The sequence below is a fragment of the Bos indicus x Bos taurus genome, chromosome 3 (genome assembly GCF_003369695.1).
Source record: "Bos indicus x Bos taurus breed Angus x Brahman F1 hybrid chromosome 3, Bos_hybrid_MaternalHap_v2.0, whole genome shotgun sequence".
NCBI lineage: Eukaryota > Metazoa > Chordata > Mammalia > Artiodactyla > Bovidae > Bos > Bos indicus x Bos taurus.
Window position 1 is genome coordinate 93318278 of NC_040078.1, and position 20303 is coordinate 93338580.

Consider the following 20303-nt stretch of genomic DNA (forward strand, 5'->3'; position numbering starts at 1 on the left):
TATTTCTGTTTCTTCTGAAGATATCTAATAAGTCAGGGTTCAGTTCAGTTCAGTTCAGTCACTCAGTCATGTCCAACTCTTTGCAACCCCATGAATTGCAGCACACCAGGCCTCTCTGTCCATTACCAACTCCCGGAGTCTACCCAAACTCATGTCCATCAAGTCAGTGATGCCATCCAGCCATCTCATCCTCTGTCGTCCCCTTCTCCTCCTGCCCCCAATCCCTCCCAGCATCAGAGTCTTTTCCAATGAGTCAACTCTGCATCAGGTGGCCAAAGTATTGGAATTTCAGCTTTAGCATCAGTCCTTCCAAAGAACACCCAGGACTGATCTCCTTTAGAATGGACTGGTTGGATCTCCTTGCAGTCCAAGGGACTTCAAGAGACTCTTAAGAGTCTTCTCAAGAGTCTTGAGAAGCCTCTCTTCTCTCTTGAGAAGACTCTCTCTCAAGAGTCTTCTCCAACACCACAGTTCAAAAGCATCAATTCTTCAGTGCTCAGCTTTCTTCACAGTCCAACTCTCACATCCATACATGACCACTGGGAAAACCATAGCCTTGACTAAACGGACCTTTGTTGGCAAAGTAATGTCTCTGCTTCTGAATATGCTATCTAGGTTAGTCATAACTTTCCTTCCATGGAGTAAGCGTCTTTTAATTTCATGGCTGTAATCACCATCTGCAGTGATTTTGGAGCCCAAGAAAATAAAGTCTGACACTGTTTCCACTGTTTCCCCATCTATTTGCCATGAAGTGATGGGACCAGATGTCATGATCTTAGTTTTCTGAATGTTGAGCTTTAAGCCAACTTTTTCACTCTCCTCTTTCACTTTCATCAAGAGGCTTTTTAGTTCCTCTTCACTTTCTGCCATAAGGGTGGTATCATCTGCATATCTGAGGTTATTGATATTTCTCCGGGCAATCTTGATTCCAGCTGTGCTTCGTCCACCCCAGCGTTTCTCATGCTGTACTCTGCATACAAGTTAAATAAGCAGGGTGACAATATACAGCCTTTATGTACTCTAAGTCAGGGTATACGCAAGTAAATATAAAAACATGTCAAAGTCTTCTTTCTGATACATAGAAGAAATATTTTGATAAATGGGAAGAGGAGAAATCCTCAAAAGAGTGACTGTCAACAAAATATTATCTCCCATTCAGATGCTTTTTCTGCCACTGTTAAGGTACATCTTCTAATGAAATGCTCTGATTTGCCAGATTTGTTTAGGAACTTCTCTGTGGTTGGAGCTCTCACTCCTTTCGTGACCAGTTTTTACTGTCAGGAAATCCAACTGATTCTGTCTGAAATTTCCCTTCTATATTTCTTCCCATTATTTCTAATGAGCAAGCAAAATAATCTCCTCCCCTTTGGTCTTTCCATCTTTCAAATATGTGTGAACTGTTATCACGCCCTGCCTTAGGGTATCATTTTGCCAAGTGGAAGGCTCCTTTCAGTCTGCCTAAGTCAAGCTTTCTCTTATACGGCTCTGCCTTCCTGTCTGAAATTCTTTTCCATATATTCCTGTTCTAAATGAGGTGTTTAATCTTGAACCAAGTGTTCTATATACTACAGATAGTGCCATATTCTTAAAGGCGAATTATACAGTAACTTGCAAGGAAAAAGAAAACTTACTGTTTGGTAGTTGGTTAGGAAACTGTAGCACTTACTGCTTCTCTGCTTGCAATTTAAATGAACAGCAGACTACAATGAATCTCCCCCTATTTTACATAAAAGTTTATGGCCACAAATCCAGGAACCAAAAGGTCAAGCATTTATTACATGCTGCTGAAAACAGCACTGTGAATATTTACAAAGTATTTAAATGACTATTAATAGAATAGATAGACTAAATGGATACCACTTCTTGCAATAAGTTTTGGATGTGCTGCATTTAAAAAAACATTTCTCCAAGAAGTCTGGCTAAAGTTCCATACCAGATTAAACTTCCTGCCAAATGGAATCAGACGCCACATTTCTTAAGGGCCAGAAATCTGGCCCAATATTCTCTGTTCTTACCAAGAACTAAAGAGCCATTTGTTTGCAGCAGTCTCCAGATAGATATTAATACTGGACCTTTCCAATAGATTTTGTAACTCTCTATTGAGAAAAACTCTAAAATTTGGCCAGACATGGCTGTGGTTCCTGATAGCACATAAATCTTTGAAGACCCTTATTAGCTATGTAGTAGTATACCCCAAATTCCTAATTCATATCAGTGTGGTCTCTAAACAAACTCAATCCCACAGAGTAAGTTACACAGAGGTACAATCTGGCTGATTACCTTCCTTTCCCTAGTCAATAAGATCAAGCAATTTCTTTGTGTTCAAAAAGCAACTATGCCATGGACAGCTAGAACCATAATCTTTGGCTGAAATGAAAACCTTCTGAAAGTCTAAATAATCCTATATTCATTCACTGAGTTACAAAGACTATTAAATTTTCGTGAAGTTTGAGAATGTAAAGATGAGAAATGAAAACTTTCCCCAATCTTGAAGTCAGCTGATTATCTGAACTCAGAGGATTATCATAAAAGGTTCCAATGAATAAATTCCTTCATGTTAAAAAAATTTCTCAAATAACATTAGGCACCATCCACGGAGTTACCTGACATTTTACAACTACAATTGCTAATCCTCACAATCAGGAAGGCAGGCATTAATATTCCTGTTTTACAGAGTGAGACGCAAGCTCAGAATCATTATCACCTCAGGGAAGGTCCCAGAGTTTAAGTGCCAGTTCGTGCGTGCTCAGCCACAGACACGCCGGACTCTGTGATGGTATAGAGCCCGCTAGGTTCCGCCATCCATGGGATTCTCTCGGCAAGAATACTGGAGTGGGTTGCCATGCCTTCCTCCAGGGGATCTTCCTGACCCAGGGATCAAAGCCATGTCTCCTGTCTCCTGTATTGCAGGCAGATTCTTTACTGCTGAGCCACCATGGAAGACCTAAATGCCAGAGTTAGGACCAAAACACTCATCTGATAGGCCTCTAGTTTTGCCACCATACCAGGCTGCTCTAGATGTATTATTTTGTGAAATAATTGAAATAATTTCTGAAGTTTAATTGCTAAAGTTAATTACAGGATTTAATTTCATATTTCTTTTTTCTACAGTAACACATGAAGAAAATAGAAGGATTTTATGCTTATATGTGACTGAACCTTTTACAAGGTATGTTACAATTTTAAAAGAACTTTAATGGATTGTTGTCTACTCTTCATTTGTTTGAGCAACTTTTACTGATGCTTACTTTGGTAGACATAGTATTAATACTAGAGACAGAGATGAATAACAGAGTTTCTACCTTCAAGGTATTCACAGTCTAATGAGACTATTTTTAAAAAATATGAACATTGCCCACCTTGTGCAGAAGAGGAAACTTGAGTCTGGCAAGGCTTAAAGCCTTGTGCTAACTTAGCTTCCTAGAGAAGGAAATGGCAACCCACTCCAGTATTCTTGCTTGGAAAATCCCATAGACAGAGGAGCCTGGTGGGCTACAGTCCCTGGGGTCACAAGAGTCAGACATGATTTAGCAACTAAACCACTACTACCACCAACTTAGCTTCCAGGAGGCAGACAGAATCTGATCTGAGATTCTTTTGATCACACCTCTGTGGCTCCTCCACCCTCACCTCCACATTCAACTTCCTAATCATGCTCTCCATTATTTTTCTTCTACATATGCTGCAAGGATTACAGAAATCTGAGATCTTGAATTCATCTGAACAGGTATGGCAACAAGACTAAAGATTTTAATGTACACAGAACCCACTGAGCCACTTTGTTTTATAAACATGTACTAAAACTACAAATAAACTGATTTTTCTGATTACTTCAGGCTGCTTCAATATTAAATTGAAAGGCTATCCTGAGAAGCTACAAGTATTTTCAAAGAAAGAACCAGATAAGTCTGGCTGAAGAATTTTTAATGTTCTCTGTCATCATCGGGGCAGCGGAAGGTCATTGTCATAGAGAATGCACTTCTATGATGAGGTTCCTATTTTCAAAAATGTCCCCTGTGAATATAAAATTGTTATTCAGCTTATCTCATTCATTCGCTTTATGACAGAAAGCCAAGACTTTGTGCTGGGAGTGTCAAATGGATATATGAAATGCAGTCTCTGCCCTTAAGGAACTCTGTTCAGTGGGAAACAAATTACTGCAAAGGAATGATTACAGCCCTGGGGGTTTTTCTGTTTGCTTGCTTGCTTTGTGGGTTTGTGTGTGTGTGGCAAAGAGAGACAACTCCATGAAAGCTAAGACACAAAAAGAATGAAAAGGAATTTGCCAAGTGGATCAGGTGGGGGACAAGAGGGAGAGAATGGTGAGGGTGGGCACAGAAAGCAGCATGTGCAAGATGACCTAGTCTAGAACTAAGAGTATGAGCTAATGTCCTTGCTCTTTATTAATGACTTGGAAACTGAACATATCACTACCCAATGGAACTTTTTTGTTTTTATTATTCATAGCTCTTTACGAAACCAGTTCTAATCTAGCACTGAAACTGATTTTGCAGTAATCACCAGTGACTTCCATGTTGCCAAGTTTAATCCAGTAGACACTTCTTAGATAGCATCCTGATCGACCTGCATAGGACACAGTTGACAATTGCCACTTTTAGGCTATACTCTTTTCCTGCGAAATTTTCTTCCACCTCTTTAGTCCCTCATTCTCATCCCCCTTGACAGATCCTCCTCCTCAACCTGATCTCTAAAAGCTGAAGTTCCTCAAGGCTTCATCTAACCCTACTTCTCCCCTTCCCAAGCAATACCATCCATTCCTGTGGCTTTACACACCACCCAGTGTTCAAGCCCTCCAAATGTGCCTCTACAAGCTGACCTCGCCTCTGAGCTCCAGTCTCATAAATCCAGCTGCCTCCTCGGTGTCTCTACCAGGAAATATTTTCAGGTACCTCAAAGTTAACAACAAGTTCAAAGCTGGAGCTTACTATTTCAACCACTCTCCCTAAAATCTGCTGTCCCTTCGTCATTCCAGTCATGACCCACCATTCACCTGGCCAGTCAATGGAAATCATTCTTCCCCTATCTGGTCACCAAGTTCATCAGCTCTACCTCTGCATACTTTTGCCCATCTACCAACGCCTCCATTACTGACACTCCAGGACACTACCTTCTTCCACCTTCCATTCTCCAACCCGGGAGCTCAGTACATTCTCCTCACAGCAGGCACAGTGACAGCTTCAATCATTTCATTCCCCTGCTGAGAGCCCTTGGGTTATGGTCATCAGTTCCTTCAGAAATAGTTTAACTCCATTCCCTTCTTCTGGTACATGGTAAGATTGTGAAGTTAGGAGCATGTGACATTATTTGGACAATGAAATGGGAGCAAAAGTGATGAGCATCACTTAAAGGTAATTTTAAGAATCAACACATACTTCAGCTTTTTACTTCCTTGGTCCTGACAATCCCAGTGCTCCAGACGGAAGCTGCGGCTCCATTGGACTGGGTTCTAGACAAGATATGATGGCAAAGCTGATATATAGCATGAGTGAGAAATAAATATATGTAATACTACACCTTCAAAAGCTTCCAAATGCACAAAGAATGAAACACAAATGGCTTACTTAACGAACAAATGCCAATATAGCTGGCTCCTGTGATGTTAGATATCTAACATCATCTTGGAGCTGTCCTTCCAGATCACGATATTCCACTCACATTGGCCCTCTTGCAATGTCTAGAACAAGCCAAGCATCTTTTATCTTTCATCCTTTCCTGAATGGTTCTTTGCATGGTTCATTCCTCACCCTGTAGATCTCAGCTTAAATATTACCTCTTCAGAGATGTGTCCCTCAACCACTGTCTCAAAGACGGCCCCTCACTGTGACTCTCCATCACAGCACCTTGATCATCTCCTGAAAAATAGATCAGTCTATAATAATGATTCTTTGACTGACTGTCTCTCCCACTAGGCTGTAAGCACTATTAGGGGAGGAGCTTACTGCTATCTCCAGTGCCTAGCATTACCCTTAATGTGGTACCCTATAGACAGTAAGCACTCAAGATAATTTGTTCAGTGAATGAACAAATGAGAAAAGATTCAAAAAAACTACAGTGACTTCCCAGGTGACTCAGTGCTAAAGAATCCACCTGCCTATGCAGGAGACATGGTTGGATCCCTGGTTCAGGAAGATCCCACATGCCTCAGAGCAACTAAGCCCATGCACCACAGCTACTGAGTCTGTGCCCTAGAACTTGTGAACGACAGCTACTGAGCCCACACACCGTAACTACTGAAACCCGCATGCCCTAGAGCCCATGCTCTGCAATAAGAGAAGCCACGGCAATGAGAAACCCATTACTGCCGCTAGAAAGTAGCCCCACTCACCACTACTAGAGAAAAAACCCAGGCAGCAGCGAAGACCCAGCACAGCCAAAAATAAATAAATAAAATTATTTTTAAAAAAAACTATAGACATCATATTGCACATCACAGAGGCAAAAGGTGGGGAGAAAAAGGGAACTTGCACTTACAGTAAGGAAATTAAGAATGGCTAGGATGTATAGCTAACATTCATTTAGGTACTTTACATGTTATCTCTCTAGATTCTCAATAATCCTAGGAGGTCAATATTAGTATCTCCACTTTCTAAGTCAGGTAACTGAAGCTCAACTTGCTCAAGTAACAAAACCAGTAATGGCATTAGTTTTAACTCAGGCCAGTTAATCTTTTTCCTCCAAGCAATGATGATTCTCTAGAAATTAAACTGTTATTACATTTTTATCGAATACTTTTCTATTATAATATCAGTTCAGTTCAGTTTTTGGCTGTGCTGGGTCTTTGCTGCTGCCTGGGCTTTTTCTCTAGTGGTGGCCAGCAGGGGCTACTTTCTAGTTGCAGTACACAGGCTTCTCATTGCTGTGACTTCTCTTGTTGCAGAGCATGGGCTCTAGGGCATGCAGGCTTTCAGTCGCTCAGTCGTGTCCGGTTCTTTGTGACCCCATGGACTGCAGCACACCAGGCCTCCCTGTCCATCACCAACTCCCAGAGCTTGCTTAAACTCATGTCCATCAAGTTGGTGATGCCATCCAACCGTCTCATCCTCTGTCGTCCCCTTCTCCTCCTGCCCTCTATCTTTCCCAGCATCAGGGTCTTTTCCAATGAATCAGTTCTTTGCATCAGATGGCCAAATTATTGGAGCTTCAGCTTCAGCATCAGTCCTTCCTGTGAATATTCAGGACTGGTTTCCTTTAGGATGGGCTGAAGGAGATGGTTGAATCTCCTTACAATCCAAAGGACTCTCAAGAGTCTTCTCCAACACCAAAATTCAAAAACATCAATTCTTTGGCACACAGCTTTCTTTATGGTCCAATTCTCACATCCATACATGAATACTGGAAAAACCATAGCTTTGACTAGACAGACCTTTGTTGGCAAAGTAATGTCTCTGCTTTTAAGTATGCTGTCTAGGTTTGTCATAGCTTTTCTTCCAAGGAGCAAGGGTCTTTTAATTTCATGGCTGCAGTCACCATCTGCAGTGATTTTGGAGCCCAAGAAAATAAAGTCTCTCACTGTTTCCATTGTTTCCCCATCTATTTGCTGTGAAGTGATGGGACTGGATGTCATGATCTTAGTTTTTTGAATAATATAAATGCACTTATATATGGATACATCTCTACTCCAAGAACCAGTTTTTGGCTTTCTTTTCTTTCTTTTTTTTTTCAGGTTCATCCTAAAGCCTATAACAAATATCTCCTGTTATCCTGAACAACAGGAAGCAGAATAATGCAGCAAATCCAAACTACAAGTAAATCAGACATTTTGTTGGAACTTTTTTCTTGAACTATTTTTTTCTTCACAGAATAAAAAGCCAACACGATTAGGAAGTAAGTCTGTGTTCTGAATTCATTTTCGGGACTTGAGATCAACTTGTGCTCCTGTTCAATTGTTTAGTCATGTACGAGTCTTTGCGACCTCATGGACTGTAGCCTGCCAGGCTCCTCTGTCCATGGGATTCTTCAGGCAAGAATACTGGAGTAGGTTGCCATTTCCTCTTCCAGCGGATCTTCCTGGCCCAGGGATCGAACCCGCATCTCCTGCAGCTCTGGCACTGGCAGGTGAATTCTTTACTGCCGAGCCACCTGGGAAACCTGAAATCAACTTATACGGCTTAATTGAGCATATTGCCCCATTCCCAGACACTGTGCTGCTTGTTGCAGAACATGCAAAGTTAAGTGGCCAAGGGCTATGGGATCCACAGTCCTGATTTGATTAGTAGAGATGCCGAACATCTAAACAAACGACTGAAACCACCCAGCACTTTGCCTCTGACTCATCTTTGGTAGAGTAATTGTGTTCCAGCAGAAAGGTGTGCCCCGAATAACTCCCAAACAGTTCTGCTGGGCTCTGAGTAGACTCACAGGCTTATCAGAGCAGAAGGAGCCTTAGGGACCATCTTAAATGCCCTATTTTAACAGGTTAGAAACTGTCAGACATTACTTATTTGCCTAAGAGAAACAAGACTCCTGACTCCTAGTCAAGTGCCCTTTCCTCCACAACACAGCACGTCCCTAACCAAGAACTAGTGACTGATTATGGGAAAGTAGCAGTAAATAGAGGTCTAGATAAGACAGATTGTAAATCTCCAATGTTTCTCTTACTCTCTATCATTTAGAGAACTCTGAATCAAAAGAAGATACACAAGAAAAAAAAAAGGAGGTGAGGAAGAACAGTTTTCTATTAAACATTCTTCTGAAAGCATTATTTTACTCCATATCTTACTGAATTATTAGAAACAGCATTAGCATGAGAAAATCTAGGAAGATAAATGTGGCTAGTAAACTAAACATATGGAAAAGGAAAATTATAACAAAGAAAAGAGAGTTTTACAAATTTAATTAAAGTAATACAAGAGTATAATTTGAAAATTGTGCATCTTAAAGCAAACTTTATTTGTTCAATTATTTTTCACAACAGCATTTTATGGTTCTAATACACTGAATTTTTTTCAAGAAAGAAACTCATTTAAAAATAGATATTTACTCCCAAACTTTGATCATATTTCTTTAATGTGGGAAGAAAATACTGCTTTGATGGCATGAAATGCAAAATTTTAAAGTTTTTTTTTTTTAATCCTAATACAGAATTTAAAGAACTGTCCCTGGGAAATCGGCTGAGGTCATTAAGTGCACGACACTGAACACTGGCCAGCTACTGGCGTTCTGTTTCCTCCCTAGTTCTCCCAAAGAAAACTTAAATTGAATCTTCAGCACAATAATCCTCAAATGTGCTTTATAACCAAAATGAGAGCTTTTGTTTACATAGTTTTTGGATTTTTCTATTCCTAATTTTATTCTAAAATTCAATTTCACCCCAAACCATAATTACCATATTAACTTTGCAATGCACAGTTGAATGCAATTCAGCAAAGCAGTAGTAAACCATCAGGCTCTGTTCACCCAGGGCTTAGGAAAAACAAGATTGGTCACACCCATTGAAAAACAAACTTCATGCTATTTCCCAATGTGTAGTTTCAATCTAAGTTCTGACAATGAAATATATGTATATCTATATATCTCAACTTGATTTTCAAAGGTAGGCAAAGGGAGTTCTTTACAGCTTAGCTTTGCCTGCGGCTGAAGCTGGAGATTTTGTCACTTCAGAGCCAGATTCATGTTGCCAGTGATTTTCAATCTGCCTTGAAAGAAGGCCTGTGAGGAAGAAGAAAGAAAATTTATTATTTTTTGTTTTGAGATTGCTAATATTTCTAGACTGTCCAGCCCCAAGATGATTTATTTATCCAAGTCTCTTAAACTTTCTTCAAAATATGAAACTTGGCTTTCGGGAATAGAGTTAGCACCAGATTCCTCACAAGGGTAAATGTGTAAAAGTCACGCTTTACACAGAGCAGTCAAAAGACACAGCTTTCCCAAATCTGTTCTCTTGGAAATTGAGTCTGCCATTACCTGTCTTCCTCAAATATTAGGCAGAGTGGGTTCATACTAGACTGATTTTGTTTAAAAACATTACACATTCAGTGGGTCTGCCAGCAGGGAGGAAAAGCACATGTGTAACACACTCAGAAACTTGGGATTCCATTACAGATGCATCTATGCAATGAAATGTCACCATTTTTCTCCCTTTTTTGGTCTACATGATGGAGATGTATTCCCTACAGGGGGAGGCCAGGCAGCCTGCTGAGGTGCCTGTGTGAATCTTTGGCTCAATAAGGAGACTCAAACCAGTCCCCAATGCAGAGCCACAATTTGTTCCACTTAACAACAGCCTGGGATTAGATCACATGATGTTTGCTAAATTTATCATGTAACAAAATCCCAGGAAAACTTTAAAGAAATAGCAAAATTGGGAACATAGCATGATTTCTCTGCTATGATCTCAGTCTTCTTACTCAATTCTTAAAATAGAGGAAAAGTTGCTGGTAGTCTTCACTTCCTAACAAGTACATTAAGAAGTGAGGAGTCCTTCTGCCTCACTAGTAGGAAAGTGCAGAGCTCTGCTTTCTCTACACCTTCTGGTGAGGGTGACTAATTCCTTTTTTTCCCCCCCTCCTCTGTCTGGACAAACTAAATATTTCCTTTCTATATGGCACACAGCCTTCTGTCTGATGACTTAAAGGTCAAGTGTCTCAGAACACAATATATTTAACATATGTCTTTTAAAAATATGGACCAGTAGTTCCTACCAGAGAAACTCACCATATTTCCCTTTTCTTAATTAAAAGAAGAAATTACATTTTATTTAATAATGATTACAGAGAAAAAATGAGTCTTCACCTTTTAGAGACTCCAAACAAAAGAATCATTTAAATCTGGGCCCTAAGGTACTCTTCCTATGTGCTTTCTGCTAGAGAGCATATTGCTTTGCTTCAACTGTAGCCAAACATATAAATTATAATTTCCACTGTATTTAACGGTTTCCAGTCAAATCCTCTTCTGAGCATAAGAGAAGACCATTAGCACATTAACACAAAGGTCTCCCATTTTTATCTTTAATTCCTCTGGGTGCTAACAGGTGTTCAGGAAAAGTAAGCTGACATTTTACTCTCCAAATGGGTGGTAAACAGATAAACTGAGAGAACGAGGGCAGCTGAGAGTGAAGCTTGACCACGCTACCAAGGAAATGTATGGAGTGCACAGTGGCATGAGTGGTGGTGGGTGGGAAGGGGAATGTGCCAGCTCCGAGACTGATGGCCTCTGTTCTGTCCAGATTTTGAAAACAGCTCAGTGGGTGCAAATGTCAGTGTCAATGGTACATATTCAACTGAAACATCGTAGATACAAGTCTCTTACTTGTCAATGCATCAGTTGAAATGTGCTTAGTTGCTTAGAATAAGCATTTTTAAAAGGAATACAAGTAGGAGTCAGATTTAGTTGTTTTATCCAATCTTTCAAATTATGAGGGTACCCTGGTGGCTCAGACGGTGAAGTGTCTGTCTACAATGCAGGAGACCTGGGTTCTATCCCTGGGTCGGGAAGATTCCCTGGAGAAGGAAATGGCAACCCACTCCAGTACTCTTGCCTAGAAAATCCCATGGACAGAGGAGCCTGGTGTCCATGGGGTCGCAAAGAGTCAGACACCACTGAGTGACTTCACCACAGGAACAAGATCTAAAACAAATAAGGCTGAAAGTGTTAGTCGCTTCAGTCCTGTCTGACTCTTTGCGATCTCATGGACTATAGCCCGCCAGGCTCCTCTGTCCATGGGATTCTCCAGGAAAGAATACTGGAGTGGGTAGCCGTTCCCTTCTCCGGGGATCTTTCTGACCCAGGGATTGAATCCAGGTCTCCCAAATAATAGGCAGATTCTTTACCATCTGAGCTATCAGGGAAGCCCAAATAAGGTTGAGGCAACAACAAAAAAATAAGGTTACAATGGAAAGCAGCATCTTAGCTTCCTTTGTGTTATCTATGGATAACGTATATCAAGTCTGCTCAACATTGTGCCAGTAAAGAATACAAGAAGACCCTTGACAATCTGGGGGCTTGAAAAATCTATACAAGCCATGAATACATTTTAGAGAAATACAAATTAATCCAGTGATTGTGAACATTTAAAACTGCCAGGCATCATGCTACGTTCTGGAGACACAAAGATGAACAAGATGTGGTTTGTTCCCTTGAGACATGCACATTCTACTGGGAGATGAGACAGGCATATCACGACTGGTGTGATGAGACAAGTGCTAGGCTGGCAGTCCAGTAAGTGGCCCAGAAGAGGTGCTGACTATAGCTCCCCAACCGTGTGGTAGGAGGTCTTTAAACATAGCAACTAAGTTCATTTTGTTTTGTTAGATTAATATTCATTTATTTTATTTGGCTGTGCTGAGTCTTACCTGCAGCATAAGGGATCTTTAATTGCAGAATGCAAACTCTTAGTTGTAGCATGTGAGATCTAGTTCCCTGACCAAGGATCAAACATAAGCCCCATTAATTAACTGGGAGCACAGTCTTAGCCACTGGACCACCAGGGAAGTCCCTAAGATCATTTTAAAAGATAAGAAGTTTGTCAAGGAAATCACAGCTCAGACAAAAAAGGAGCACAGGCAAAGATGCAAAAGGTAAAACGTCTTGCCTCTGTGACGACTAGTCCTTTCTCCTATTTGGATTGCTCCTACTCTCCACCTGTGCACTGATGACTCCTGATCACCCCCAGGACAAAGTCAAGCATTATTTCCTCTGTGAAGCCTTCTCTGAGAGCCCAGGAAGATATGGCTTCTCCTTCTTCCACCCTCCCCAACCACAAGCCAGACAGGGCACCACAGATATTTCGTTGCACTTATCCTTCTGCACACCTGTCTCATACCAAACTGTGGATGCCCAGAGCATGTGAACTATTTCTTATTCATCTGGACATTTTCAGCACACAGGGCAATGGCTGACACATGGCTAGCTCCACAACTATTTGTCACCCATTAAGTGAATATTTGGGGAACACTGAGTTTTCTGGGTTTGACCACTTTACACTTTATGGGATGAGGCTGAAATAGATGATGAAGTGAAACAGGCTAAAATCCACCTAATACAAGGACATAAATATCGTCATACTTATCATCTGAGGATTCATTTTACCAGTCATCAGAGCCAGTAAGTCCGAGTCAGTCATTGTGATTGTGCAGTCAGCCTTCTTATCTAAAGAAGAGACATGCAGAAGGATGGAGAAAAAGGGAGTGTTCAGTTTCATGTGTACATTTTAGTCAAAAGTCACTGACTGTAACAGAATCACAGCCGGTGTTAGTGTGGGCACATGGGCACTCACATACACTCTACAGCAGCCTGGTAAAATATGGCATAAATCACAAGCAACTGCAATATTTAAGAGAAGAGGGAATTCATTAAATAATCATGGTATATTCATATAGAGGGGTACAATGCAGCCATTCAATGATAAGGATCTACATTTCACGACCTGAAAAGACACATTCACATTATACAGTTCATGATATTGTTATATAGTTCAGTTCAGTTCAGTTGCTCAGTCATGTCTGACTATTTGCAGTCCCATGGACTATAGCATGCCAGGCTTCCCTGTCTATCACCAACTCCAGGAGCTTGCTCAAACTCATGTCCATCAAGTCAGTGATGCCATCCAACCATCTTGTCTTCTGTTGTCCCCTTATTCTCCTGACTTCAATCTTTCCCAGCATCAAGGTCTTTTCCAGTGAGTTCCTTGCATCAGGTAGCCAAAGTACTGGAGTTTCAGCTTCGGCATCAGTCCTTCCAATGAATATTCAGGACTGGTTTCCTTTAGGATGGACTGGATGGATCTCCTTGCAGTCCAAGGGACTCTCAAGAGTCTTCTCCAACACCACAGTTCAAAAACATCAGTTCTTCAGTGCTCAGCCTTCTTTATAGTCCAACTCTCACATCCATACATGACTATTGGAAAAACCATAGCTTTCACTAGATGGACCTTTGTCAGCAAAGTAATGTCTTTGCTTTTTAATATGCTGTCTAGGCTGGTCATAGCTTTTCTTCCAAGGAGTAAGTGTCTTTTAATTTCATGGCTGCAGTCACCATCTGTAGTGATTTTGCAGGCCAAGAAAATAAAGTCTGTCACTGTTTCCATTGTTTCCCCATCTATTTTCCATGAAATGATGGGACTGGATGCCATAATCTTATTTTTCTGAATGCTGAGTTTTAAGCCAACTTTTTCACTCTCCTCTTTCACTTTCATCAAGAGGCTGTTTAGTTCTTCTTCACTTTTTGTCATAAGGGTGGTGTCATCTGTGTATTTGAGGTTATTGATACTTCTCCCAGCAATCTTGATTCCAGCTTGTGCTGCATCCAGGCCACAATTTCTCATGAGGTACTGTGCATATAAGTTAAATAAGCAGGGTGACAATATACTGCCTCGACGTACTCCTTTCCCTATTTGGAACCAGTCTGTTGTTCCATGCTCAGTTCTAACTATTGCTTCTTGACCTGCATACAGATTTCTCAGGAGACAGGTAAGGTGGTCTGGCATTCCCATCTCTTTAAAAATTCTTAAAGACATGGGAAATTCTTGAAGAGATTGTTACATAACCCAGTTTCAAAACAAACTGTAGGCATGAACCCATGTTTTACTTAAAAACAGATATTCAATTATATATGTATAAAGTGAAAGTGAAAGTTGCTCAGTCATGTCCAACTCTTTGCAACCCATGGACTATGCAGTCCATGGAATTCTCTAGGCCAGAATACTGGAGTGGGTAGCCTTTCCCTTCTCCAGGAGATCTTCCCAAACCAGGGATCAAACCCATGTCTCCCACATTGTAGGAGGATTCTTTACCAGTTGAGCCACAAGGGAAGCCCAAGAATACTAGAGTGGGTAACATATCCCTTCTCCAGTGGATCTTCCCAACCCAAGAATAGAACTGGGGTCTCCTGCATTGCAGGTGGATTCTTTACCAACTGAGCTATCAGGGAAGCCCTGATAGACATATAGGAAGAAGCTTATAAACTTGTAGATTCCAACTTGCAAACTTGGAGACCAATATATTAATAATTGCTACTGTAGCACACAGGCACTAAGGTGACCCCTGTGATTTCTGCTTTCTGGTATTCATTCATGCCTCTGTATATTCCCCTAGGAAGGACAGTGAAAAAGCTGGCTTAAAATTCAACATTCAAATAACAAAGATCATGGCATCTGGTCCCATCACTTCGTGGCAAATAGTGGGGAAACAGTGGAAACAGTGTCAGACTTTATTTTGGGGGGCTCCAAAATCACTGCAGATGGCAACTGCAGCCATGAAATTAAAAGACGCTTACTCCTTGGAAGGAAAGTTATGACCAACCTAGACAGCATATTGAAAAGCAGAGACATTACTTTGCCAACAAAGGTCTGTCTAGTCAAGGCTATGGTTTTTCCTGTGGTCATGTATGGATGTGAGAGTTGGACTGTGAAGAAAGCTAAGCGCCGAAGAATTGGTGCTTTTGAACTGTGGTGTTGGAGAAGACTCTTGAGAGTCCCTTGGACTGCAAGGAGATCCAACCAGTCCATTCTGAAGGAGATCAGCCCTGGGTGTTCTTTGGAAGGAATGATGCTAACGCTGAAACTCCAATACTTTGGCCACCTCATGCGAAGGGTTGACTCATTGGAAAAGACTCTGATGCTGGGAGGGATTGGGGGCAGGAGGAGAAGGGGATGACAGAGGATGAGATGGCTGGATGGCATCACCGACTCAATGGAGGTGAGTCTGAGTGAACTCTGGGAGATGGTGATGGACAGGGAGGCCTGGCATGCTGCGACTCACGGGGTCACAAAGAGTCAGACACGACTGAGCGACTGAACTGAACTGAACTGAATAAATAAATTCTGGTGCATTCACATAGTAAAGATGAACTAATGCTACATGCAAAAATATAATGAATCTTACAATGATGAGCAAAAGAAGCCACACCTCAAACAGTAAATATTGTATGGCTCCATCTATATGAATTTCTAAAATAAATAAAATCAACCGATGGTGGTAGAATTCAGAATAGTGGTTCCTTTTGGGAGTGAACAGTAATGGGAGGTGGTGTGAGGAGGTTTCTAGAGTGATGGCAACATTCTGCATCTTGAGCTGGGAGATATATTCATTTGTTAACATTTATCAAGCTAAACACTCAGATTTATACCCTTCCTTATGGGCTAAACTTCAGAAAATTTTTACACAAAACAAAATAAAGAAAACAGGTGGTGGGATGAATCTGGCGCATAGGCCATCATTTGTGAACTCATGATATAGATGGGTGGGATTATAGGAGAGTAATTTTTCATTTTGTTTGCACTTGAGTATATATTACTTATATAAAAACAAAGTTTTAAAAATATCAATTTTAATAGTATAATCAAAGAAAAAAAGGCCATACCACAAAGACTCTAACCTCATTGCTAAACCAGCCATTTCTTCCTTGGACAAAAGAGAAGTTTCAAATGCAAAAGGAAAATTTCACCAAGAAATCAGAATTTCCAGCAGTCAGTTCTTTGGGTAATCTATATAAAAATAGTACTCTAATAGTATTACTACTAATAATTGTAATAATATCAAATCATGGCACAATAGTTAATCTGTGCCTTAATTAAAAAAAAAAAGATCGGACTTGCTATATATGGTCTGAATGCTTGTATACCCCAAAACTCTTATTTTGAAATCCTAATACCTACTGTGATAGTCCCCGTCATGGATCACTGCCTTGTTGAGGTGGAGGTGCTTGCATAACTCAATGAAGTTATGAGCCATGCCGTGCAGGGCCACCCAAGACAGACGGGTCATAGATCTGCTAAAACATGGTCCACTGGAGGAGGGAATGGCAAACCACTCCAGTGTTCTTGCCAGGAGAACCCCATGAACGATAAAAAAAGGCAAAAAGATATTACATCGGAAGATGAGCCCCCCTGAGGATAGGTGTCCAATATGCTACTGTTCAAGAGTGGAGGGCAATTACTAACAGCTCCAGAAAGAATGAAGCAGCTAGGCCAAAGTGGAAAAGATGCTCAGTTGTGGATATGTCTAGTGGTAAAAGTAAAATCCGATGCTGTAAAGAAAAATACTGCACAGGCACCTGGAATGTTAGGTCCATGAATCAAGGTAAATTGGAAGTAGTCAAACAGGAGATGGAAAGAGCAAACATTGACGTCTTAGGAATCAGTGAACTAAAATGGACTGGAGTACATTTTTATGCCAATTTAATTTAGATGACCATTATATCTACTCCTGGCAGCTCAGATGGTAAAGAAACTGCCTGCAATGCAAGAGACCTGGGTTTGATCCCTGAGTCAGGAAGATCCCCTGGAGAAGGAAATGGCAACCCACTCCAGTTTTCCTGCCTGGAGAATTCCATGGACAGAGAAGCCTGGCAGGCTACAGTCCATGGGGTCACAAAGAGCCGGACATAACTAACACTTTCTTTCTTTCTTTTCTTTCACTGTGGGCAAGGATCCCTTAGAAGAAATGGAGTAGCCCTCATAACCAACAAAAGAGTCTGAAATGCAACACACGGGTGCAATCTCAAAAACAGCAGAATGATCTCGGTTTATTTCCAAGGAAAGCCACTCAACATCACAGTAACCCAAGCCTATGCCCTAGCCAAAATCAGACTGATTGCATTCTTTGCAGCTAAAGATGGAGAAGCTCTATATAGTCAGCAAAAAGAAGACCTGGAGATGACTGTGGCTGAGATCATCAGCTCCTTACAGCAAAATTCAGGCTTAAACTAAAGAAAGTGGGAAAAACCACTAAGCCACTCAGGTATGACCTAAATCAAATCCCTTATAGTCATACAGTGGAGGTGATAAAAAGATCCAAGGGATTAGATCTGGGAGACAAAGTGTCTGAAGAACTATGGAAAGAGGTTCATAACATTGTACAGGAGGTGGTGACCAAAACCATCCCTAAGTAAAAGAAATGCAAGAAAGTAAAGTGGTTGTCTGAGGAGGCTTTACAAATAGCTGAGGAAAGAAGAGAAGCAAAAGGCAAAGGAGGAAGGGAAAGATATAACCAAGTGAATGGAGAGATCCAGAGAAAAGTAAGAAGAGATAAGAAGGCCTTCTTCAATAAACAATGCAAAGAAATAAAGGAAAACCATAGAATGGCTAAGACTAGGGCTCTCTTCAAGAAAATTGGAGATATCAAAGGAACATGTCATGCAAGAATGGACATGATAAAGGACAGAAACAGTAAGGACACAACAGATGCAAAAGAAATTAAGAAGAGGTGGCAAGAACACACAGAAGAACTATACAAAAAAGGTCTTAATGATGCATATAACCACAATGGTGTGGTCACTCACCTAGAGCCTGACGTCCTGGAGTGTGAAGTCAAGTGGGCCTTAAGAAGCACTACTACCAACAAATCTAGTGGAGGATGGAATTCCAGCTGAGGTATTTCAAATCCTAAAGGATGATGTTAAAGTGCTGTACTCAAGATGTCAGCAAATTTGGAAAACCCAGCAGTGGCCAAAGGACTGGAAAGGATTAGTTTATATCCCAATTCCAAAGAAGGGCAGTGCTAAAGAATGTTCAAACTACTGGACAATTGCACTAACTTCCCATGCTAGAAGGTTACGCTCAAGATCCTTCAAGGTAAGCTTCACCAGTATTTGAATCGAGAACTTCCAGATGTATAAGCTGAGTTTAGAAAAGGCAGAAGAACCAGAGACCAAATTGCCAACATTTATTGGATAATAGAGACAGCAAGGGAATTTCACAAAAAAACATCTACTTCTGTTTCATTGACTATGTGAAAGCCTTTGACTGTGGATCACAACAAACGGTGGAAATTTCTTAAAGAGATGGGAATACCAGACCATCTTACCTGTCTCCTGAGAAACCTGTATGTGGACCAAAAATAACAGTTAGAACTTTATCTGTAACAACTGACTGCATCAAAATTGGGAAAGGAATACAACAAGGCTATATATTGTCACCCTGTTTATTTAACTTATATGCAGAGTACTTCATGCAAAATACTGGACTGGATGAATCACAAACTGAAATTAAAATTGTTGGGAGAAATAGCAACAACCTCAGATATGCAGATGATACCACTCTAATGGCAGAAAGTAAAGAGGAACTAAGAGTCACCTGATGAGGGTGAAAGAGGAAAGTGAAAAAGCTGGCTTAAAACTCAACATTCAAAAAACGAAGTTCATGGTATCCAGTCCCATCTCTTTATGGCAAATAGAATGGGAAAAAGTGGAAGCTGTGACAAATTTTTTCTTCTTGGGCTCCAAAATCACTGTGGATGGTGACTGCAGTCCTGAAATTAGAAGACACTTGCTTCACGGAAGGAAAACTATGACAAACCTAGACAGCATATTAAAACATATCGCTTTGCCAACAAAGGTCCGTATAGTCAAAGCTATAGTCTTTCCAGTAGTCATGTACAGATGTGAGTGTTGAACCATAAAGAAGGCTGAGAGCCAAGAATGGATGCTTTCAAATTATGAGAGTCCCTTGGACAGCAAGGAGATCAAACCAGTCAATCTTGAAGGAACCAGTCAATCTTGAAGGAAATCAACTCTGAATATTCACAGGAAGGACTCAAGCTGAATCTGAAGCTACAATACTTTTGGCTACGAGATGCAAAGAGCCGACTTACTGGAAAAGACTCTGATGCTGGGAAAGATTGAAAGCAAAAGTAGAAGAGAGCGGCAGAAGATGAGATGGTTAGATAGCATCATGGATTCAATGGACATGAACTTGGGCAAACTCCAGGAGACAGGGAGGCCTGGCATGCTGCAGTCGATGGGGTAACAAAGAGCCAGACACAACTTAGCGACTGAACAACAGTGCGATCGTATCAGCAGGGAGGCCTTCGGGTGTCATAAGGGTAGAGCCTTTATGAATGGGATTTATGCCTTATAAAGAGGCTCCAGAGAGACCCTGAGCCCTTCCACAATGTGGGCCCACAGCAAGAAAGCACTGGCTATGAACCAGGCAGAGGATACTCAAAAAAGGTGACCATGCTGATGCCTTGATCTTGGACTTGCAGTCACTAGAACTATGACAAATAAATTCCTGTTTTTTTGAGTCACCCAAGTGTGGTATGTTCAAACAGCAGTACAAACAGACTGGGATGGGGGCAAACTATTAAAGCATAGCATGTCCTTTTATTAAGTAACTAAAACAAGATTCAAAACTAAACATTTTTCTTTTACGTCTTAGGATGCAGAAATAACCCCTAAAAAGACTGTGTCTCAATGGCCATTCCATCTCTACGTCTATCTAAATTTTCTCTCATTACTTGAAAAAAAGGTCTGAAGTCTTAAAAATTCAAGTATTTCCAGTCTGGAAAAACCAGTTCCCTTGTAGATATATAACATCAAAGAGCAGGGAGAAAAAAAAAAAGAAAAGC

At 40.8% G+C, this 20303-nt stretch overlaps 1 protein-coding gene across 2 annotated transcripts in view; it reads right to left on the bottom strand.

The window, feature by feature from the left end:
* Positions 1–8875: 8875 nt before the first annotated feature.
* Positions 8876–20303, bottom strand: part of SCP2 (sterol carrier protein 2) — a 197114-nt gene continuing 185686 nt past the window's right edge. Inside the window, exons 15-16 of one of the 2 annotated variants that reach the window (XR_003510367.1) lie at positions 13028–13107; positions 8876–9669 (exon numbers count right to left, since the gene is read on the bottom strand). The gene's annotated coding sequence lies outside the window, so the exon portion shown is untranslated. The remainder of the gene's footprint in view (positions 9670–13027; positions 13108–20303) is intronic. The other variant, XM_027537222.1, reaches the window with a different exon arrangement.